The 17920-nt window shown below is 44.7% G+C and overlaps 1 pseudogene; it reads left to right on the forward strand.

Moving 5' to 3' along the window:
• The first annotated feature begins 378 nt into the window (after positions 1 to 378).
• On the forward strand, positions 379 to 1273 carry LOC112395097 (60S ribosomal protein L4 pseudogene; annotated as a pseudogene).
• Positions 1274 to 17920: the final 16647 nt, after the last annotated feature.

Consider the following 17920-nt stretch of genomic DNA (forward strand, 5'->3'; position numbering starts at 1 on the left):
TGCGCGGTTCCCAGGCCCCGAGGCGCGCTGGAGCTGGGCGCCGGGAGGGGCTCGGCGGTCTTCCTGCGGAGGGCGCTGCGCGAGGGCGCAGCCTACCTGAACCCGCAGTCCGGGGGCGCTGTCGCCGTCCTCCTCGGGACTCGTTTTCACCCCTCCCTCTGGCACCGATAAGTTAAAAACCCCGAATCTGTTTCAGGGATGTCGTAATTGGTGTCTTCCTGCGTTCTCAGGCACAGTTGCCGAAAATTCTTACTGAGCAAGACATAATCTTTTTTTAATTCCTACAGTTTGAGAAATGTGATTCTTAACTGGGGAAATAGATGTGTCTTGGGTTCGCACGTTGAGCCAACCAAACCTGGCACGTTGGCCCCGCAGTGACGTGCCATCTGCTCTGCCCTGGCTGCCTGGGCCTTACCGGCACTGGTCGTGGCTAAAGGTCACTGTACTGAGGAAGTCCTGAACTTCCTTTGGTGCTTGAAGATAACGTTGAAGGCTACGAGACGAACAAGGGGGCTGTTGCACTTCTTAAGAAACTGAAGGCCTGGAATAATATCAAGAAGGTCTGTGCCTCTGAGCAAATGCGCGCTGGCAAAGAGCAAAGTGAGACACAGCGGGGTGTGCACGGCAGGGGACCCTGCATCATCTATCACGGGGACGATGGCATCGAGGCCTTGAAGAACATCCCTGGCTCCCTAATTCTCCTCTCCCTTTAAAAGGAATGATTCTGCTTAATGTAAGCAAAACTGGACGTTTGGGAACTTGCTCCTCGTGGACAGCGTTTCTGATTTGCTTTCAGCAAAGTCAGATGATCTGTAGGGCACTTGAGTCTTTCAAGAGTAACTACCACCTTCCCACGCACAAGATGCTCAACACAGACCTCGGCAGAACCCTGGAAAACCCCAGAGCACCGCCCAAGAAGAGTCATCGCAGCATCCTGAAGAAGAATCCGCTGAAATACCTGAGAGTCATGTTGAATCTAACTAAACCCACGTGCAAAGACCGTGCAGCTGGGCATCATTCTTCGCCAGGCTGAGAATCACAAACTCCAGGTGGATAGGGCAGCGGCGGCGGTAGAAGCCGGATCCGATGGGGAGGGGTTCCAGGCAAGAAGCCTTTTGTAGGAAAGAAAGGAAAGGAAGCCGTTGGCATAAAGAAGCAGAAGAAGCCTTCTGTGGGGGGCTGCGGGAGGAGGCCGCAGCTACCAAGAAACCGGCCACTGGGGAGCCCGCAGAAAAGAAAACCCACCACAGAGGAGAAGAATCCTGCCGCATAAACTTAGATGTGTGTATCCCTTGGAGGTCAAATCATTTTGGACAGCTCACTTTGAATAAAGACCTGATCAAAGAGGCAGTGAGAAACACACGCACGCACGCACGCACACACGCCCTCGAATCTGGCTCCGCGCCGCCCCCTTGCCAGTGTCCCTGCCCGGCCTCCACTCTATGGAGTGGAGAGAATCGCGCCCGCCGGCGCTTGGTCCCCGCGCCTCCCCACATCCCACCCCAAAGAGCCTGAACGTCGCCACAGCTGCCGGGCGCTGCGCAGGCACCTGCCACAGGACGCCGCAAGATCGCCGCATCGCTGTGTTCACAGGAAGACAGCGGGGAGGGGCAAGCCCTACTGTGTGCCGACCCCCGAAGGCGCCCCGGATCGCCCAGGCGGTCCCCTGACCCCAGGAGCTGTGGTGGGAGGATGCACGGAGCATCGCGCAAGAAGTCAGGTGGTGCCAGCGCGCAGGAATGCTGCGGAGCCTGGAAGGAGGCTGGGAGAGGCGTGCAGTCCTGGCGCCCCCGGCCCAGCCCCTGGGCCCGCCCACCCCGCCTCCAGGCAGCCCTCCACCCAAGGGAGAAATGCTGTTGGATCTTGATCTGGACGAGGAGAAAGAAAATGAACTTTTGTTACCCTCCTTTTCTACTTTGCTAGGAGATCTCGATCACCCAGGAGGAAGCTTTACCTGAAACTGTTCATGTAAATTTCTGCCTTAAGGGATCAGTAGCAGGAATAGACTCTACCTTACCTTCCAGTCCCACCGTAGGATTTCCTGAGCCGGCTTTCCTGTGGGAGAGCTGCTAGGGCTGTGTTTCCTGAGACTGGCTTCAGAGTTTTCAGTTCCTCCTTTTCTGGAAGCAGAATTCTTCCTGGAGAGATAATGTTGTCTGTACCTCCCTATCCCAAAAACATGCCCTAAAACATAACCCTCTTATAAGTTAGAGGTGGTCCCTCCCATGTTATATTTCTTTGTGATCCAAAGCCTATAAATATTGTACAGCCTTTTCTATCTCTGTAAAGTAGGGGCATACGATATGGGAATGCGTATAATAAAATGCATCAGAGAGCAACGTTCTGACATGACCAAACTCCTGAGTTCTCCCAGCTGTCACCTCATTAACAGCATTTACCAAGATTGTCATTTATTCATTCAACAAACATGTATGGAGACCTTGTGGTGATCCAGAGGTGCCAAGTGCTGGGGATATAAACCTGCAGAGGACATGGGCCCTGCTTTTCATCATCGCTCCATCTCACCTGTGCCCATCCCCATATCTGGCAGATGCTCTACGAGAGGTATGGACACAGGAACAGCCTTGGAGGGACACTTCCTGCAGAAGCCAACAGAGGATAAACGCCCCCCTTCACAGCACTTTGTCACAGTACTTCTCACTCTTCATGTAACTGCACATGTCATTATCATTTCCACTATTCTGTAAGGGCCATGAAGAAAAGAGCCACTTCCCCCTTAGAGTTTGGACTCCTAAAGCAGTGACGATGTGAGTCCATGGGTTGTCACCAAGGTGCTGAGGGCCGTATTTTTTTAAACGCTTGTAGTTGACAGTAAACAGTTGTGTGCATTTATGAAAGTCCCTGAGAGTTTCTGGCGTTCCCAGAACCACAGGTCACATGCAGCCCTCCGGAATGTTCTAGGCCTCAGCAAACATGACCAGGCCTCTTGGCCAGGCCTGGTCAATTCTGGATGGTGGTGATCCAACCCAGGGCCAGAACTACAAAGTGTCCGCCTTCTGGCAGACTGTGAGATCTTCAAGAGGCCAAGCTGAGGGATGATTTGGGACCTTCTTCACCAAATAACATATTCTGGAAAAATCCTATTAGATGTAATGCGTGTGTCCTCCCTCGCTGGTCTTCTTTCCTGCAGCCCTCTTGTTTACTGCTCTTTCAGGGAAGGGAAACTTAGACCGGAGCCTGTGGAATTGCAGCATCTGTTAAGATATCAGTTCATCATTTCGGCCTTAGAATATCTTACAGAAAAAAAATTCTTTTTTCGGGCTTCCCTGGTGGTGCAGTGGTTGAGAGTCCGCCTGCCGATGCAGGGTACACGGGTTCGTGCCCCGGTCCGGGAGGATCCCACATGCCGCGGAGCGGCTGTGCCCGTGAGCCATGGCCACTGAGCCTGCGCATCCGGAGGCTGTTGCTCCGCAACGAGAGAGGCCACAGCAGTGAGAGGCCCGCGTACCGCAAAAAAAAAAAAATTCTTTTTTCTATTAAAGCTATAAACTTCCCTAAAGTTTTAAAGAAGAATATTACTCTGAAGTGTGAAGATGTATTTGCCTAAAAGCCAGAGTGACCCATCCTGCGTTTCATCACCTTCACCCTCCCTCAGGTCAAGACTCTCTTGTTCTCAGGCAGAAATAGAGACACAGATGTAGAGAACGAACAAACGTATGGACACCAAGAGGGGAAAGCGGGGGTGGTGGTGGGATGAATTGGGAGATCGGGATTGACATATATACACTAATATGTATAAAATAGAGAACTAATAAGCACGTGCTGTATAAAAAAATAAATAAAATAAGATTCAGAAGAAAAAAGACTCCCTTGTTCTCTAAACATCACTTTCTGTCTCTCAAGTCTTTTTTACCTCCTGTGAATTTCATCATGCTCTAAGAGCTCCTAAAGCAACAAACTCAAGGGAGTAATGCTGTCTACAATTCTGAATCATCACCTCAACTCCCTCTGAAATAATTCCAACATCAATCTTACCTATCTTCCTCTAAAAGGTGTAAAGTTCAAAGACATACCAGCTGTCTACCCCATTCCAAGGTTCTGAGCTTGTCGGCCGACCTTGGCTGGTACTTGTGTCTATTTACCTTTGAACGGAGCAGAACGGGAGCTTGATTTCCTAGACACACTCCAGAAAGCTTCTACTCACAGACGACATGCATCTACTGTAATAAACCTGAAGAGCAAGTTAAGTAAGTGCTTAGATTCCCACCCTCGTTTCTTCTTTCCCTTCTCTACTATCAACTCACTTTTTGAAAGTAGTCCTTTTAAGTCAAATGAATATTCATAATCTGCCACAAATATGTATTGATTGCGTGCTACATTCAGGGCATTATGTTAGACTCGAAGGACCCAAAGGGCTGTACCCCGGACCATTTGGGAATTTCATGAGAAGGTGCTCCAGGACCATCAATGAGTGGTGCCCACAGGGAGAGTAGGAGAGCCAGCTGTCTGCAGGCAAAAAGCTTGGGCCTCGTGGTAAAGGCTTCACCAAGGGCATCAGACTGGCCGAGCCAGGAGGAAAGAGCATTCCAAGCAAGAGGAAGCACAGTGAGCAAACCCACAGGAGCTGACGGTGTGACACATGTCTGGGAAACAGCTGTGCCCTTTAGTCAAGCACGGGCTTATTCACTTATGTAACAAACAGATATATGGTGCCTTGTCCATGCCAGGTCCTGTTTTCTTGGAGGAGAAATACTCCCATGTGGAAGAGCACCGGGCACTGCTTCACCTTTTCTCTCAAAACGGAAACAGAAACTTGGTAGGTTATGGCCTTGTGAAGCAAAATAAGAAGCGCCAAGTTCTGCTACAATTAAAGGGAAAATGGTGAAGCTCAGAAAGCTGGGTTCCCGGTCCTTGTCAACAATATGACAATATTGATATGATATGATGACATATCAATATGCAAATGTTCCTGATAAAAAGAAAGCACGTGTTCCTCTTCAAGTGGAACCCAGTAGAATAATGTCAGAGTTATTAAAGAGTGTGCTAGGGGCTTCCCCGGTGGCACAGCGGTTGAGAGTCCACCTGCTGATGCAGGGGACACGGGTTCGTGCCCCGGTCCGGGAAGATCCCACATGCCGTGGAGCGGCTGGGCCCGTGAGCCATGGCCGCTGAGCCTGCGCGTCCGGAACCTGTGCTCCGCAACAGGAGAGGCCGCAGCGGTGAGAGGCCCGCGTCCCGCAGAAAAAAAAAAGAGTGTGCTAAATGTCACATACTATCCACAGGAATAAAAAGAAACCCATCTAATAATTTTTTTAAAACCCTCAATTCTGCAAGTATACTTGGAGGACTACTGTGTTCTGCCCTGTAGCATACAGAAGATTATTACCTAGAAAAAATGAGACCATCCTCAAGGAAGTACGAGAGAGCTGAGCTAGGATTTTTACATAGGAAATAATTTGAAGAACAGTGCAAAGGCAACACATTAAAAATGTCCTGTTGTATAGACATGTGCTATAGAGATCTGCAAAGGCAATATTGGATGGAGTGATGATCAGTGACCAACATGCTTCCTACATGTTGGTCTTTGCTCTAATGTTCCCAATCCAATGTATCTCCAAGAATCATCCAAGACAGATGGATTATTCCTTTTCTGATGATCCAAACTTTTGGCCATACCTATTCATATTTCTACCCCTTACCTTCTCCAGCCCAGACCCACAGCTAAATGACTTGTGCAAACTTAACCACCCTTAAAATTGTCTTCTGCCCTCTCGCTTCATTTCACTTCCCAAAAAAAGACCTAGACTGTATGTAATTCAAAAACATCTGCCTCCTTTGCCCTTGCTTTTGTAGCCCAAAGAGTGGATTTTTAGGAGCTCACACATTTTGATGTCAGACCCTGGCTCTGAACTAGTTTGCATGCTTCTTAGATACAGGACTATAGACAAGTTATATCTCCAAGTTCCATTTTCCTCATCTGAAAAACAGGGACAATCATACCTCAGAGGGCTGTGGTGATGATTCCAGATGATTTAGGTTGGGGTACAAAGTGTGTGGCACAGAGCCTGGCATGGCATGAGTGCCAAAAACACAGTGGGCCACCAACGTTTACCATTTCCTCTTACCATTCAAGGTAGGCACTGGGATTTTATTTCAAGTCCCTCACACCAAACCTAGCACAGGGTAGGGGCTTGATAAATATCTGATGAATGAGTAAAAGAACGGGTGGATGGATTACGCTGAGAGATAAAGTCCTGTACTTGTTTTTCAATTTTCTGCCATAGGAGACTTAAAGTTTATATCTTTTTTAAAAATATAAATTTATTTGTTCATATTTATTTTTGGCTGCATTGGGTCTTCATTGCTGTGTGGGCTTTCTCTAGTTGCGGCGAGCGGGGGCTACTCTTCATTGCAGTGCATGGGCTTCTCATTGCGGTGGCTTCTCTTGTTGCGGAGCACGGGCTCTAGGCACGCGGGCTCAGTAGTTGTGGCTCGCGGGCTCTAGAGCACAGGCTCAGTAGTTGTGGCACGTGGGCTTAGTTTCTCCACGGGATCTTCCCAGACCAAGGCTCGAACCCCTGTCCCCTGCATTGGCAGGCAGATTCTTAACCACTGCGCCACCAGGGAAGCCCCCTAAAGTTTATATCTTAATCCTCCAAATTTTATTCCTACTTGGGACTTACAGTATTCTTTAAACAGTGTTTTTGGTTCTACTTTTAAGAAATAACAAAGTAATAATAATAATTATAAGAACTTAGAAGTTGAATGGCTCTAAGAACAGATGCTATTCTACACCACTAGATGGCATCTACCAATAATAACACCAAAAACACCACACATACTCTGATAGGAAATAATTCTAAAGAAATGAATACAGAAAAAGCATATATACACACACATATATGCATATATATTTACCCTTGACATATGGTTTCTTTTCCATATTGGTTATGAATTTAGAGCTACCAACAGTTTGGCAAACCCTTGCTTTCTTGTCTCCTATAACATTTTTAGTTGTTAAACTCTAAGCGCCCTCAATGTGCAAGGCATTTCATAGTACCTGGTGATGACTCTCCAAATCTTTCTATTGTATTGATGGAACAACTCACCCCTGGTTAAAAGAAAAAGTTAGAAAAAGCTGAAAGGCTAGGGAGAAGATAAAAAGGCAGATGGGCCCTTCTGCCACACTTAATCATCCCTTTATTCATTCAACAGTTGGATGCCAGGCTCCAGAACTGTACCAGGGTTATAGTGGTAAATAAGACTCACTTCTGAGGAGGCGCTTGCTCTCCCATAAAGGAAAACTGTCAGAATATTAAGAGACAGATGTTTATAAGATGACATTTAAATCATATAAGAGGACAGGTGTTTCTTAGAAACTGTTAGGAGTTACAAGGGAGAAATAGAGGTGGATTCCAAATGTCTGATCAAGACCAGAGAGTTTCTGCTTTCCAGTTCCTAGGGGGATTAGCAAGGCTGTGCTTCCTCGTTCTGACATTTGGTTGTCTGTGGCATTTAGGCCGAGAATAGTTGCACTTGAGCATTCTTGGGGGAGACCTAAGCTAAGAGAGAATAAAGGGAGAGAGACAGGAACGTAAAGGAACAATGGGCGAGGAGACAACGAGAGAGAAATATGAGAAGAGTGGCCAAGAATAAACCATGTAAATTCTTTCCACAAATTCAGAACATTCAGTTTTTGATACGGAGGGAATAAGCCCACATGTTAAGATTGAAAAGTAAGGCAAAAAGGATGATAAAACGAAATCAAAACACCATAGTATTCCTAAATCCAGTGTTTCCAGAAATTGTAAATGCAGGTGCAGAGGTTGCAAAAATGAACTTTGACTACCGAGAAATTTTACTCCCTTCTTTCTGGAAAGGCAGAGATGTGATGGAGCAGAGAGCCTGTAGCAACGCCATTTTCATTTGCCTTCAAAAAACCTCCATCAGTATTTTGCAATACTGACTACATCTCCACACACCTAAAGCCAAATCTACCGGTTTCCCCAAAGGCTGGCTCCTCTTGTCAACCTTGACCTCTGTGACCACAGTGCTGTCACCCTGCTAAACAGCGGACACAGCAGGGTGTCTCTTTCTCTGCCCTCCGTGATGCAACATGGAAGTACTCTGGTTTCCCCAAAGGTCTCTCACACCAGTCTCCTTTGTCACACCCTCCCCCAGTGTAAACCCCTCCCCCAGATGCTTTTCTCCCCAAGTATAGACAACTCTGCTAAATGAGCTCTTTGTTTTCTGCCCCTCAACTTCCAAATCACTGGATATACAGTACTTTACGTGTACAGGTTCCAGCTCAAAGTCCTTCCTGAGCTACCTGGGGCCTACTGGATACTGTCCAAATTCCCCTCACCTTCCTAATATTCAGACCTTCCACAATCTGGCCCCCACACAAGCTTCCTGGACCTCTTGGTAATGTTTTCTCACCCACTTCCCTTTGCCCCATGTGCTGCCTTCTCCTGGAACCCCTGCTCCCTCTCTGCCCGCACCCTCTGAAGCTCCTGTTCTCCTCTACCACTTCACACTTGGTGCTCCATGGGGTTACCACCTACGCTTCCTCTTTCCCTAGGAAATCCCATCCGTCCGGTGTCTACAGTCACCATCTTCACGCTCTTCACCCTGAACCTCAGGGCTGAGTCTACATCTACCTATATGCCTCAAAGGTAGCTCCAACTCAATATGCCTCAAACAAAATATACCCCCAAATTTGACCATCCTATGAGCTCCCCAATCCCTTCTTTTCCTGTGATCTCTGTTTCAGTAATGCCATCTCTACCCATGTATTTCTCATGTCAGAAACCTGGGGCTTCTCCAGAACTCCTCCTCTCTCGTCCACTCATCTAGTCAATGACCCGGCCTTCAACTCCCCCCCGCCCCAGGTCTCTCCTGCATATATGTGCCTCTCCTGTCCTAACGCACCATCATATCTTGCCAAGACAATAGCAGCAACCTCGTAAGCCATCTGTCTTCCTGTCTCCCGTCTGGTTATCTCCCATCCATCTGCCCCACAGCAGTCTTTCACCCACACGAGTCAAATCACTCCCCTCCCTGCTTCGTACACACTGCTGAATTTCACATAGATAACCAACAAGGACCTACTGTAGAGCACAGGGAACTCTGCTCAATACTTTATAATAACCTAAATGGGAAAAGAATTTGAAAAAGAACAGATACATGTATATGTATAACTGAATCACTTTGCTGTACACCTGAAACTAACACAGCATTGTTAATCAACTCTACTCCAATATAAAATAAAAATTAAAAAAAATAACTTCAGAGTCTTCCTATTGCCCTCCAGATAAAACCTTAGCTCCTCCTCTCAAGCACAAAAATGTAAAAGACAATAGACATATATATATGTAAAACTCAATCACTTTGCTGTACAGCTGAAACTAACACATCGTTGTTCATCAACTATATTCCAATACATTTTTTTTTAATTTAAAAAATAAAATAAAACCTTAACTCCTCGGTCTGGCCCCCTGCCCTCTGCAACTTCCCACCTTGCTCTCTACCAAGCACCTTTCAGTTCATTCTGCTTCTCACACCTGACCTCAGAGCCCCCAGCCGACTTTTCTCTCTGCCACCAGCTCCCCTCTCTCCCTGCCCTTGTCTGGCTAAATCCTATCCATCTTTAGGGTCTCAAAAAGCACTGCCTCGGGGGCACCCTCCTCAACCCTGCACTAAGTTATTGTCACCCCTGTCTTCTCGTGGCATCCCAAGCTGGCCCATCACAAACCTCCCCTGCATCCTTGTGTGTGTGGCCCTTGTCTTCCCCACTAGAATGGAACCTCTGTGAGTGCAGGAAGTTTCTAGGGCCTCGATCCTCTCCTCTATGAAATACTCTGTCACAGCCTGATCTACATCTGAATTCCCAGTCGCTGGGAATTCAAAGATCCCAACCTGAACCCCAGACAGTCCTCTGCTGGTGCATCTGGGGAAAATGGGCCCAGGGATTGCCAAAGATCCCAACCTGAACCCCAGACAGTCCTCTGCTGGTGCATCTGGGGAAAATGGGCCCAGGGGTGATTTGTCGCCTCGGCAGGGGTTCGAACGTGCCTACTGGGAACCAATTCATCCAAGGGAAAAGGACGTATTTGGCCACTTACGGAATCTCAGAGTTGAAGGGGAGGTGTGATTCTTAGGGCAAAACGATGTCTATCACTCATATCAATTTATCTTGGAACCAGCCTCCGTATACCCATAGCCATATTCTAGGGAGGAATAGGGTTACACTTTAAAATTATCATTTGAAATCCAGCGTAGCACTAGGGCACAAGCAAGTTGCATTTGTCTTCTTCTATTACAGTGTGACCCTACACAGTGAGATTGTGCTTAGATTCAGCCCTGACCTCCCAGACAGCACTGGCACATCTGAAGCAATGCCCTGCAGAAGCAGCAGCAGGGTGTCAGGGACTGGTGCCAGGAGGGAGAGGACAAAAAAAGCCCATGGAGGTGGTGGTGTCTGGCTGTGTGGCTTTACCCAGTAAAGGAAGCTGCAGCTCTTACCAGCTGCAGTGACCCAGAAGCCACAATACACCTGGTGGAAGATACAGGAAAGAATCAGTCATGTGTACTTGAGACTCAGCCCTGAAGATGCCCAGAAACATGTGAGCCAGCCCATGATTCTGTACAGAGGTGGTATTCTGTATTAGCAGAAAGGCCAATATGATTGCACTGAATACGGTCCCTTCCATACCTGAACCCAGGCTAGGGAATCTTCGGTCACGTCCAAATTGAGTGTATGTGTCATTGGGTTTTATAGATATTATCTCGAACTCCTTGCTATTATTGTAATAGGGACAATCTATGTCTTGTCTCTCTAACCGCATTTGATAAGAGATGGAGATAAATCTGTCTTGTAACTTGGCCGCTGTTCAAGGAGCTTTGAGGAATGCTATGGGTGTATGGTATTATTTCGAGAATATAATACAGAGGGAGGCAGGACTCTTATGTTTTTGCCCCTCTGAGGGTGTAAAACCTGGAAACTGTACAGGCCTACCTCGGTGGCACTGTGGCTTCCATTCCAGACCATGGCAATAAACCAAATAACCCAATAAAGCAAGTCACATGACCTTTTCGGTTTCCCAGTTACCTTATATAAAAATCACGTTTACACTCTACGGTACTCTTATAAAGTGTGCAGTAGTATTATGTCTAAAAGAAACAAGGTACAGACCGTAATTAAAAAATACTTTGTTGCTGAAAAATGCTAACCGTCATCTGAGCCTTCAGCAAATCATAGCAGCAACATCAAAGATCACAGGTCACTATAACAAGTAGAATAATAATGAAAACGTTTGAAATAGTGCAATAATTACCAAAATGTGACACAGAACCACAAAGTGAGCAAACGCTGTTGGAAAAATGGCACCGATAGACTTGCTCGATGCAGGACTGCCCCAAACCTTCAGTTTGTAAAAAACGCAATGTTTGAGCCGTACAATAAAGCGAAGCGTGATAAAACAAGGTATGTCTGAAAATGGGCTTTTGTCTCTTAAGTACATAGGGCCGGGATGCCAATTTTTTCAGTATCTTCTTATGTTTTAAACATGGTCATTTCTTCATTATATCTTTTCTCTCCATTATCTACCCGGCTGTTTCCCATAGGAAATTAGAGGAGAAGGGTGTCAAGAGTGAGTGTAGAAGGTATATGTGGGCGAATAATTATGATAAAGTGCTCTCTCCAACTCTATTCTAACAAAAAGCAATTGCGTTAGGGTTCCTATTAGGTTCATTATTCACTTTTCTTCTCCATGCAATAACACAAGTCATCAATAATAGACTATGATTGCTTCCTCCCAAAAGACAAGTTATATGAGATAAAGCACAAAGCAACAAAGTCTCAGACAAGATTTTTTTACGTTAATGTGTTGTTCAAGACAGTTTCTGATTGCCTGGTAATTACCCACCAAGGACCAGCTCTGGTAGCCTGTGTTCCCCAGGAAGGGAACGGAAGGGACTCCTCAAGACTTGCGGCACCAGCGAGGGCATCATACAACATCTAACAGTCAAGATAGTCAAGTGCTCCAAATGTACAGTCTGATCATTTATTATCATGCATTCCATTGGCTATTACTCAGTATACTTCCTGAGTAAAGCCTGCCCTAGAGGAAAAAAATGATACCTCTGTCTATTCCTTTCCATATGTCTGTACACACATTAGTGATACCCTTCAAACAGGAGGCTCACATTAGCTCAAAGAATAGACCACATTACATTTCATTTGCTCTTGTTCTGATCCTTTCATGCTTTCAGTGGTTTACCAGTGGGAAACCACTAGACGGGACCCATCCCGACAAGATTAGACAACATACAATTATCATCTTTAGTATTCCCACTCGGAAAATTGACTGGTATTCATGGGGAACAATAAAATCAAATTTGCTTGCACTTTACGCCCAATTCATGGTTATAAAGAGCGGATCCGGTGAGGGGGTGTGTCACCGTGTACCAGCGGAAGACACCAAAGAGGAAAGTGCATCTGTATCGACTGTAAACATATAGTTAAAGCACTGAGATCATTCATTCCAAACAGTCTGTTTTCCCTCTTTCCTGTAAAGAAATATCAGTGCTCTTGGTTTCTTACTTGCTATTTGGAGGTCAGAGAATCTCCCTTTAGCGTGGTCACTTATCAAATCAGTATGTATTGAACTCTTACTGTATGCTGAGCGCCCTCCTGGGGGTAGTGGTGCCACACCACAGGTCCATCTCACAGGTGAAACTGGTTCATATCTAGTTTGGGGCTGTAAAACCCCAAAAGACGATAGGGCACATGACAAGGATATTAAAAAAAAAAAATAACCCTAGAATACATGCCTATTCATTCATGTTTTTCCATTCATCCACCCACCTCAACATCCATCAAACAGTCTTTGTGTGCTGTTGTATGCCAAGCATTGTGTCAGGCACTGTGGTTCCAAAGATAAATTAGCTACAGCTCAGTCACTAGTGGAAGAGAAAATAAGTAGATTAGTAATTTATTAAAAAGTAGGATAGTTTCTAGGATTTGAATGCACTCCAGGAGTCAGGAAGAGACACGATGTGAAAGTCAGCCCCCCAAAATGCCAAATACTTAACAAGGTGCGGAAGACGCCTGTTTTGGATTAAGATGCCTTTCCCAGTTCCTTTTTAGCTATCACTTTTCTCTGATTTTCACCTATTCACTCCTTAACTCTGGTCAAGGCAATAGTTCCCTGTATTTTAACTTTGTTACTGGCTTCTACTCAAGGTTATAATATATCAAGGTTATTTTTGAACAAAATCCAGGGAAATATTTTCCAGTTTAGAGATAATGTGAAAAGAATTCTTTTACTCTTTAAGATGAAATCTCCTGGATCTGAATTGACATTTACTCCCTAAAGATTTTAAGCTGGTCTTTTTATCTGAAATTGCTTTGCTAAGGTTACATCTTTTTGTGTTATCATTTCATCCATTTTTACATTCTGGCTGGGAAGGTAAGCAAAAAAGTCAAATTTAATTGACAGATATGAGGAAATGTAAAAGTCTAAGTCTCCGAGTCCTGTATAAACCCATCCATGTGGCATGGCCATAATTTTCAATACTCCTTAAATTCTTAAATACCATATGATCCATTCAGTGATTTCGATCTGAATGAGTATTTTTTTTAATAAAAAATAACAACCTTAGCATAACCTCTTGTTCTTGAAATTTTCAGTCAGGATTTGTACTAACAGAGATATTGAACTTTATAGGGATATTCCATTTTAGTTTGAGAGAATATAGATTTTATCTCTATTGCCATGTGTAGGTTCGACTATTGTGTACTTAACTGAACTTTAACCTGCTTTCCCATCGTCCTTCAGTACATAAAACTTGGCTAACTAACCCTTTTTGGCTCTTTCTAAAGGAAACAAGACATAGAACATGAGACCGTGTTCCTTTTTGTAGCTGCTCTTAAAGTTTATCCCGTTTATAAGTAGGAAAATAGATAAGGCTAATTAAAAGGACAATAAACACATCAAGGAAAGAGACTGCAATCTGGCTTCCAGCTTGGGAATTGTTCAGAGAATATGACAGTAGTATTCATCTTTGTTGCAACCCAATGATTCACCTGTGACCATTTTCGCTCCCATGACTATTCTCTTTGTGACAGAACTTCTTTCATTCAAGTAAGACAGGTCCTACTACCCAAATGTGACAACTGAAACTCTCCTATGTAGAGTCCTGAATTTGCCTCTAAGGGAAGATACGGGTACTGAGGCAATCTTGCCTATAAGTGCCATATTTGCAGGCAATGATATTTCTTCTCCCATTGAACTTGGAGCCCGGAGGTCTGAGGTCTAGCCCGGCTCTGCCACAGACTAACTATGAGATTTAGAGATTTCACTCCATCACTGAGCACCTCAGTTTGTTTGGCTGTCAGTGACGGAGTGGGAATTAATAATATCTAAGATTCCTCCTGGCTCTTACCTTCTAAGAATATGTAAGGAAGGGATGGGGCGTATGCAATCCTTCAAGCTTAGCAGAAGCTACTGTACTCTGAGAGGTTTCTGCTCAGGGACAGAAGAGGAATATTTCTGATTCTTCAACACAATGCCACTTTCTAAATACAATCGGTTGTGTTTCTGCATTTGTTCTGCTAAAAGCATATTCAAGGCAGGCCGTTTCTAAAAACCAATGATTCAAAAGAGTTGGGTTGGCCTCCTTTAGACTTGCTATTTTCTACAAATTAAAGCAGTTACAGCTAGAATATGTGATCATTTTTATTTCATTTTAAAGATCCACTAAGTAGAGTGGAAATTATTTCTGAGCCGTGGAGTTGGCTCACAGAATCTGAAAGTCTAAAAGAAAATTACAAAGGTTTCCTGGTCTCTCTAGGAATCAATCCAAGACAACAAGAACCTTTACTGTCGTTATTTTATTGTTGTCGTTTTTAAAAGTACTTAAAAATATTATTTTTTCTTAAAGAATTTTGACGTGGTAGCTGTGTGTCTTTTCATTATTTTTTTTTCATCAGCACTGATCGGTGTTAATCTCTCACTCACCTGTGTCTGAGCAGGAATCTTCTCTTTCAAAGTATTGGACTCAACGGATAGTATCTCCCAGCCTTGTCTGTCACTAATAAAGTGATTGTCACATGGAAGTTTCTTCTAGAATGACTTCTACGTTTCCCGAGGGAGCAGTACTGACTCTCACTCATTCTTCTTTCATTAGTTACCAACCTCTTCCTAAAGGTCAAAGATTTTAACTAGGAATCAGACCTGCTATATGACAAGTAAGAAAAGATTTATGGACCTGCTCCTCTGAGCAACAGGCTATAAGTTTGGTCATCCAAAGAAAATGCCTAACTTTATGAGTTTACCCCCTGCAACAAAAGTTAATCCTGTTGATCTTTATGTTGTGATGTGCTTCTTTTCAAGACCAACTCAAATGGGGAAAAGAGGAAAATAACAAAGAGCCAAATCTTTTGGCAAGAGACAGTAAAATATTTATTCTAGATTTTTTTTTCTAATTAAAGTGCTGTTTTAATTGGATTAAATAGATTTTTTAGGCCTGCAGCGGTTTGGGTATCCAATGTGTTTGAACCAGGAGGGCAGACCCAGGTTTACGGGAAATGAAGCTTAAATAAATGTGGCTGCTCCCTTTAAGAAAAATATTACAAAATTAGAAATACAAAATTAGGTATGAAAGTGTACTCCCTTCTCTGCCACTACCTACCTGCTTCGGGTGCTGTGTACCATGGGACTCACTCCTACTGGGATACAAACCCTGGCCCAGCACCTTCAAGCCTCTGAATTTTATGGAAATAGAAAAAGCCTCATGGTTGCAAAAGACAGGCATTTCACCACATTTGTGAGCTGTAACCTCTTCAGTCAGGATTCACCTAGAAAAACAAAAACTATTCAGGGTGGGACATTATACAGGAGATAAGGGACCTGAAAACCTAAACAGAAGACAGGGAGACAACATAGCATTTAGCAAGAGCAGACACCACTTCTGTCCCCAGGGCAGGAGAGACAATGGGTAAAGCCACCAGAGCCCAGGCCCTGTCCGATCTGCCGATAACAGAGGAAGAAGCTGCTGGTGGGAACTTGAAACACACGTATTAGTTACCCCTGGCTACGTAACAAATCACCCCAAACATTATGGCTTAAAACTACATGTATTATCTCACAGTTCCCGTGGATGAGGAATCCAGGCCTGGCCATAGTGGGGTCCCCAGGCTGTGGCTCCCTCGAGGCTGTCACCTAGGTATTGGCCAGGGCTACCAGCATCTGAAGACCTGATGTAAGTGATTGTTGGCAGCGCTCAGCTCTTCCTGCTCTGTTGCCCACAGGTTTCCCTCAGTTTCTTGCCACACAGGACAACTCACAACGTGGCAGCTGGCTTCATCAGAGCAAACAGGTGTGAACAAGACAGAAGTCAGTCTTTTATTTTCGCCTAATCTTGGACGTGACATCCTGTCATTCTTGCCATGCTCTGTTCATTAGAAATGTCCAGCTCACACTCAAGGGGAAGGGATCAGACAGGAGCATGGATACGAGGAGGGTGGGGTCCTCAGGGGCCATGGCAGAAGGTGCCTACCACGCAGGGAGACACAGACCCCGCAGAAGACGGCAGAAGAAGCAGAGCGGGGTGGAGAAATACCCTAGCTCTTCCTTTCTCTCACCTTCTCATCTCTTACAGGCCCCCAACAGGCAGAAGAGTTGTGGAAATGCAGTTCCGTGGAAATGCAGTTCTACGTACAGCAGAGCAGGGCAAGGGCAGGGGTGGGTCTCAGATCAGACTGGTTACTGACCGGCATAGTATCCTTTTATATTTTCTGATGTAACTAGACAAACTGCACAAAGGGATTTTTATCTTAAAGAGAACTATTTAATGGTAAGTGTGGCTCTTTCTGGGACCAAAGGGTATTACTTTTACTCTCCTATGAGATGGCCCTGTGCTATATTCCAACCTTCCTTCTCACCAAAGAACCCCCAACACACACACATGCATGCACACACACACGCATACACACGCACACACGCACGCACACATACACACGCACGCACACACACCCCCAATTCTCGCTCTCTCAGTGGAGTTTCCTTACCTGGTTGGGGGCAGGTAGGACATACCTGCCGCCTGCACAGCTCTAGCCCAATTATAACCTTTAACTGAATATGATCCAGCTCTGACGCTATAGACTGCATTTCATCACCAAGACAAGTCTTGGGATGCCCAGTTAATACTTTCACAGAAACAGAGGAATGACTAAAGAAGCTGTGGTGTACATATATATATACATATATACACACACACACACACACAATGGAATACTACTCAACTATAAAAAAGAATGAAATTATGCCATTTGCAGCAACTTGGATGAACATGGATGAAGCTGGAGGGCATTATGCTAAGTGAAATAAGTCAGACAGAGACACATACACATATAAGTATGACATCACTTATATGTGGAATCTAAAAATATACAGCAAAAAAGCAGACTCACAGATGCAGAGGACAAACTAGTGGTTACTGGTAGGGAGAGGGAAGGGGCGAGGGGCATGATGTGGGAGGGGATTAAGAGATAAAAACTATTAGGTATAAGATAAGCTACAAGGATATATTGTACAAAACTGGGAGTATAGCCAACATTTTATAATAACTATAAATGGAGTATAACCTTAAAAATTGTGAGTCACTATACTGTACACCTGTAACTTATGTAATATTAGACATCAAGTATGCTTCAATTAAAAAAAAATACCTCACAGAAAAGGCGGGGAGTCTGTGGGGCCATTGTGACTTCTCTTATTCAAAAACTTTGGCAGGATTTTTGCAATAAATCAATACTCTGATATTGACCTATTTCTCTTTTCTATGATATAAAGAGCCAAAGATGAATCTCTAGACTGTGACTATAAAGGTAACAATAAGCAATGACCCTCTGATGTTGTAAGACACCTTCCAGCAGATTGCATTTTCCAAAGAC

The sequence above is a fragment of the Neophocaena asiaeorientalis genome, unplaced genomic scaffold (assembly GCF_003031525.2).
Source record: "Neophocaena asiaeorientalis asiaeorientalis breed wild unplaced genomic scaffold, Neophocaena_asiaeorientalis_V1.1 scaffold436, whole genome shotgun sequence".
NCBI lineage: Eukaryota > Metazoa > Chordata > Mammalia > Artiodactyla > Phocoenidae > Neophocaena > Neophocaena asiaeorientalis.